A 7500-nucleotide genomic window follows, 5' to 3' on the forward strand; every position below is an offset into this window, starting at 1 on the left:
TGTGTGTGTGTACCTGTTTTTCTATCCTGGTGGGGACTTAAACCTGAATACACACAGACTCATGGGGACTCGTGTCACGGTGGGGACCTAAATTGAGGTCCCCACGGGTAAACAAGCTAATAAATCACACGGAATGAAGTTTTTTGAAAATCTAAAAATGCACAAAGTTTCCTGTAAGGGGTAGGTTTAGGTGCAGGGCAATAGAAAATACAGTATGTACAGTAGAAAAACCAATACGACTATGGAGAGTCCCCACAAGGATAGCAAACCAGACGTGTGAGAGTGTGTGTGTGTGTGACAGAGAGAGAGATGATGGATGTGGATTAAATGTTTGTCATTCTTCAGTAATGGCTTGTTTGGACTCCACCAGAGATCACATGATAACGTCTCATTATGATGAAGATGCGATTAAAACCGCTTGTAAACATCACATAGCATTTCATTTACCTCAGGCAAGTCATCAGTGTCCACAGCTCGTCAGTTCACCAGAGAAATGAAGACTAGAGAAGAGCATTCTGTGAAATCTTAGACTATACACTCATTATATTTCACTTTATTTCATCTTAGTAAGCCATATTTAAATACATCTTTTATGAACACACTTCATCAGTACAGGACAGATCCATCTGAAGATCCCAGCACACTTTACAGCTTCATCAATGATAAATGAAGCTCCAGAAACACACAGACTCTCTGTGATGCAAGGAAAAGGAGGATACTTTTTCCTCTAATGTTTATTTACTGATATAGACAGCTTGCAGAGGCGCTTCATGCTGTAAAGTAGATGTTTGAGAGAAAACTTGAGTGTGCAGTAAACAGAAGCGGCTCTTAGAATCACTCCAGAAACGTATTTAGATGAATGAATGCTGTTTACAGTGATGTTTGGTAAAGTCAATTCCTTACAGATCACATTCTAATGCAGTATTTATCCCCCCCCCTCCCCCCAGTATAAATATCGAAACGTTCATAAATCAAGATGCATTTACTGGAGAGGCACAATGACAGAAGAGGTGTTCTAGTGAAGTTTATGCTTAAAGGGGTCATATGAGGCGATTTCAAGTTTTCCTTTCTCTTTGGAGTGTTACAAGCTGATTGTGCAGAGATAAGATCCCTGAAGTTGCAAAGACTAAAGTCTCAAACCCAAAGAGATATTCTTTATCAAAGTTAAGACTCTGACACGCCCCCTAAAACGGCTCGTTCTAACACACTCCCACATATCTACCTCACTATGTGGAAATATTAGCATAATGCGCCCAAATGTGCACGCAGAGAAAGAAGGCGTGGTTTCAGTAACCGCAGTTAGTGTTGAAGCAGCATGTCAGGGAGACGCTGTGTGTTTCTAGGCGAAAGCAAAAGCACTTTATTTGGCCTTCCGGAAGTAGATGCGTTTAGGAATCTTTAAGATTACTTACAACAGAACAGCAATGCATTTTATGGACGAGCGTTTCGTGAACCTAGGAGAGGAGGTAGTTCTGACTTCGCTTCTGAATCAGCTACTGTTTTGTTATTAGTTTAAGTATTTGAAAAATAATGTGTTTTTTTAACATTAAAGCATGTCAACATATTCTGTTACACCAAATACACCAAATAATGATCTTTAAAATAGCATCATATGACCCCTTTAATACTAGAACAAATATCTGCCAAATGGAGTCAGAAAAATCTACTTGTTTTCCTTTTGAATTATGTTTATTTTCCCGACCCTATTGGCAGATATTTGCTCTTGTTTTAAACATAAACTCACTTCATTTTCACTTATCGACTCGTTATCTTCTGTTATTGTGCATCTCCAGTACGGTTGCAAAAAGGTGGAAAATTTCCAGTAAGTTTCGGAAACATTCCAGGATTTATTTTTTTTTTTTTATGTTCCAGGGATTTTTTTGGAAAGCTTCCGGAAATGTTCCACCCCTTTGCAACCCTAATCTCCAGCAAACTCATCTTGATTTAAGAATGTTTAGATATGTGTGCTGGAAAAACTGAGGAAGAACAGCACATTTGCAGGAAGTTATACGCATTTTTAAATGTCTAGAAATGGTCTGTTTGAGGTGCTGCTGTTTTTAACAATAATTGTGAGTTTTGTATTGTTAGCATGCCGTACATGGTCGTGACGTGAGAAGAAAGATCAGATGTGACGGACGAGTTATTATTGAACTATTCTGTCACTAATTAGTCGTGTTAACACATTATAGTTTCATTTTCAAACCTGTTCTTGTGCGATCAGCCTGTAGTCCTTCATTAGGAGAGTTTTACAGACGTTTTGTGATGATCTTTCATCTCAGCGTGAAGCGTCTCACTCTCATTACACGAACCATCAGTGACTCACAGCTCTATTAATCCACACAATATCACTAATTAACCGAGGCGATTTAGAGCCGGCTGCTCCGATGCTGCCAGATATTCTCACTGATCGTTATTGATCCATTCATTCATATCAGACGCTGCTGTGATGAGCTTAATCTGAATATATGACATCAGCATCATTATCATCGTCTCACAGAGTCGTTATCATCAGATTATTGCTCATTATCAAGCTGCTTATTAATGTCCTCAAACCGATATGCTGTTTAACACATTCTTTATTTAAAACAAAAAAATTCTAAATAAAAAATGTAATTAATTTGGAATGGAGCTGTTGAGTTATTGAACTACACCGTAATAAAAAATAAAAAAATAAAAAAATAAAAAATTTAAATAAAAAATATAAAAGAAAAGAAAAAAAAATATTTAAATAAAATAAAATAAAAAATAATAAATAAAATAAAATATTTAAAGAAAATACAAATGGTTTCGTGTGTGCAGCTGCAGTATCATCATTCCAGTAAATATTTAGAAATGCAATAAATATACAAAGCGCAAAAACATTTATCATTTTCAAAACTTGAAGCACTAAACTAAAACTAAATAAACTAAAACAAATAAATAAAACCCATAGCGACAATTTAAAAACTGATAAAAATGACAAAATCAACAAAATTGCTAAAACTTTTACTCAAAATAATGTGAAAACGGAAAATATTAATTATATAAAATTCTATAAATGTATAAAATAAAAATATATACATTTAAAAAAAATATATATATACTAAATTTATTTTAAAAAATTATTTTCATTTAGCATTTTTATGATTTATTTAATTATTAGCTTTTCGTTATCTCACAAACCCCAGTTTGTGAAAGCCTGATTCAGATTAGATGCAGTACATTATTGTATTATTGTATATGTATTATAAAAAGTGTAAATAAACACTGAGAGAGATGTGGTTGTTGTGTTGGTTACACTCCTCTGGTCAGCGATGCGTGTGATAAAGACAGAAAATCAGATCAGCTTGTGCTAACAGAAGTGTTTGCGCTGGTCCTGCAGTTATCTCGGGAAATAACGAGTGCATGCATCTGTGTATTGTGTGGTTGTGCATTAAAGCCCACCAGAGGTCCTGACACAAACCCACACGCAGGCGTCCTGAAATCTGCCCGTTCAGAGCGCTGACCCTCATCATCATCATCCTCGTGATAAATGAGAGCGGCTCTGGGTGCGGTTCTGCGCTTCCGGTCTGTGTGTTTACTGGAGCGGGTTTTATCTTCTGGAAGCGTCTGCGTCTGTGTCTCCTCCCTGCGCAGGAATGCAGCCGCCGCACTGAGAAGATCTTCCTCCTTGTCTTCTGTGGAGGAGAACAAACACAAGTCTGTGTGTGTGTGTGTGTGTGTGTGCTGGGAAGGTTACTTTGTAAATGTATCAGGTTACAGATTACAAGTTACTCTATTAAAATGTAACCAGTAGTGTAACTACTTCAGTTACTTTATTAAAGTAATGTAACTGATTACATTTGATAACTTTCTAATGTTTTCAACTGTTAATCATTTTCAAACAGGCCGGGTGAACTTAATTTAATTGAAAGCACAGCCACCACAGAATCAGACTTTAGCTCCTCTTTTCACTTTGAGATCGTTCTGAGGTTAAATGCAGATTTAAAATCATAACAAGATATAGTTTAATAACTATGATACTGTTTTTGAAATCAAATCTATGCATAGCTGTGACAGGAAACACTGGCATCTAACAGTTAATCTTAAAAAATAACGCATATACATAAACCCAATTAGGAAAAATAAAACGGTTATGGAATAAGCATGTGTCCTAAACTCCTGGGGTGTCATATTTGTGACCCTGTCTGTATAAACCCAGCTAAAGTCATTTTTTGGTGATTTCCTTCATAAGGTTGAACATTCCATGAAAATGTAACATTGATATCTTTATTACTGACTGACTGAGACCATGTCAAAGATTGAAATCATAGTGAAATTAATGGTTGAAATCAAACTTTGATGCGCGTTATCTCATAATTAGATTTTGAGACTTTAGCCTGGATTTCACACAAAGGATCATATTTTAGCAGTCAATGCAATTTATGAAAGAAATCAATTAAATCTGTGTGTGCGTGAGAAAATATTCAGATGTAACCCCCTTTGTAATCTTTAAAATTTTCATAAGTAACTCTAATTTAATTCCACATTTTTTTCTCAGTAACTGTAACTGATTACAATTACATTTATTTTGTAGTTAAATTCCGTAATTCCGTTACATGTAACTAGTTGCTCCCCGACACTGGAGACTGTAAACACAGCAAGCGAACAACACCAAACTCTTTACACGGCTCAATCTAAAGCGTCTGTTTTATTATACAGCATCTTCATTTCCTCTGCTGTGAGAAATGAAACGCATGAACTGATAGCGTCTGATAAGAAATCTCTCTCTCTCTCTCTCTCTCTCTCTCTCTCTCTCTCTCTCTCTCTGTGTCCTTGTTTCTTGTTCAATCAGCTTCTCTTGTCTGTTGGTGTCAAATATAGCTGTCCATTAATAGTAAGTGTGTGTTTGAGAGGCAGATTAAAGGGGCAGGACTCTAGAACACCGAGAAAACGTCTGCACTTCAGACGTTCAGCGCACACACACACACACACACACACGCACACACACGCACGTGCACACACTCACACACACGCACACACACACACACATGCACACACACATACTGACACGCAAACACTCACACACACTCACGCGCACGCACGCACACACACACACACACTCAACTCACACACGCACACACTCACACACGCACACACATGCACGTACACACGCACACACATGCACACACACACACTGACACGCAAACACTCACACACACACTCACGCATGCACGTGCACGCACACACACACACACACACACAACTCACACGCACGCGCACACACACACACACACACCATTATGAACCTCTGTGTGTGTGTGTGTGTGAGAGATGCTTTCAGCATGTTATCTTAATGTGATTAGCACAGGGTTATTACCATTAACTAACACTAAAACCATACAAAAAATTGTGCTACTTCAAGTAAAATAAACAATAAAAAAATAAAAAACAAACTTATTTTATTTTGGCTAGTTGAAAAGAATATATTTTTCATTTTCATTTTGTTTAACTTAGTACATTTAGTTTAATTTAGTACTAAAACAAACTAAATAAACAAAAATAAAATGTAATAAATAAATAAATAATATAATAAAAATGAACAATAATAATAAATAAATAATATGGACATATAGTTTAAATAATAATAATAAAAAAATTATAAAAATGACAAAAAACAAAACAAAAAAATTACCAAAACTTTAACCAAAATTAAAGTAAAAACATAAAAATATAAAAATGAAGCGAAAATATAAAAGTAAAATCCAATTCAAAATATGGACAAAAAACTATAATAATTTCTCAATGATACTAAAATAACACTAGATCAGCAGCATTCATGGACTAAATTAACAATAATTGAAATATTTAGAAATATTGAAATACATTTGTGAATGTTTCAAGACGCTTTCTGTTATTTGGATCTGGTCTCTTGTGTTCATCTGGTCTGTGGTCATATTTGTAATTGGATACTGATAAATGTAATGTGTTTATAATAATATATCATTTATTTTGAATGTAACATTCATGGCTTAATTATGTGAGCACTTTGTCTGTCCACACTAAACGCTGAGTGATGTCACACAGTCTCAGCCAATCAGAAGATATTTGATGTTTAATGAACAGTTTTCAGTAATTACTCATGTGTTCCGCACACACATGCACGTACACACGCACACACATGCACACACACACACTGACACGCAAACACTCACACACACACTCACGCATGCACGTGCACGCACACACACACACACACACACAACTCATACGCACGCGGGCACACACACACGCACACACACACACGTGCACACACTCACACACACACACACATGCACACACACATACTGACACGCAAACACTCACACACACACACACACACGCACACACGCAAACACACACACACACTCACGCACGCGCACGCACACACACACACACACTCAACTCACACACGCACACACACACACACACACACACTCAACTCACACACGCACACACACACACACACACACACTCAACTCACACACGCACACACACACACACACACACACTCAACTCACACACGCACACACACACACACACACACACTCAACTCACACACGCACACACACACACACACACACACACACTCACACACACACACACACTCACACACAAACACACATGCACACACACATACTGACATGCAAACACTCACACACACACACACACATGCACACACGCAAACACTCACACACACTCACGCACGCGCACGCACACACACACACACACTCAACTCACACACGCACACACTCACACACGCACACACATGCACGTACACACGCACACACATGCACACACACACACTGACACGCAAACACTCACACACACACTCACGCATGCACGTGCACGCACACACACACACACACACACACACACAACTCACACGCACGCGCACACACACACACACACACCATTATGAACCTCTGTGTGTGTGTGTGTGTGAGAGATGCTTTCAGCATGTTATCTTAATGTGATTAGCACAGGGTTATTACCATTAACTAACACTAAAACCATACAAAAAATTGTGCTACTTCAAGTAAAATAAACAATAAAAAAATAAAAAACAAACTTATTTTATTTTGGCTAGTTGAAAAGAATATATTTTTCATTTTCATTTTGTTTAACTTAGTACATTTAGTTTAATTTAGTACTAAAACAAACTAAATAAACAAAAATAAAATGTAATAAATAAATAAATAATATAATAAAAATTAACAATAATAATAAATAAATAATATGGACATATAGTTTAAATAATAATAATAAAAAAATTATAAAAATGACAAAAAACAAAACAAAAAAATTACCAAAACTTTAACCAAAATTAAAGTAAAAACATAAAAATATAAAAATGAAGCGAAAATATAAAAGTAAAATCCAATTCAAAATATGGACAAAAAACTATAATAATTTCTCAATGATACTAAAATAACACTAGATCAGCAGCATTCATGGACTAAATTAACAATAATTGAAATATTTAGAAATATTGAAATACAT

At 36.1% G+C, this 7500-nt stretch overlaps 1 protein-coding gene across 1 annotated transcript in view; it reads left to right on the forward strand.

Moving 5' to 3' along the window:
- LOC107558141 (protein phosphatase 1 regulatory inhibitor subunit 16B-like) overlaps nucleotides 1–7500 on the forward strand; it is a 53332-nt gene that overhangs the window by 34075 nt on the left and 11757 nt on the right. The window lies entirely within an intron of this gene.

This window comes from Sinocyclocheilus grahami, unplaced genomic scaffold (genome assembly GCF_001515645.1).
Source record: "Sinocyclocheilus grahami isolate Dianchi unplaced genomic scaffold, SAMN03320097.WGS_v1.1 scaffold633.1, whole genome shotgun sequence".
NCBI classification, from domain to species: domain Eukaryota; kingdom Metazoa; phylum Chordata; class Actinopteri; order Cypriniformes; family Cyprinidae; genus Sinocyclocheilus; species Sinocyclocheilus grahami.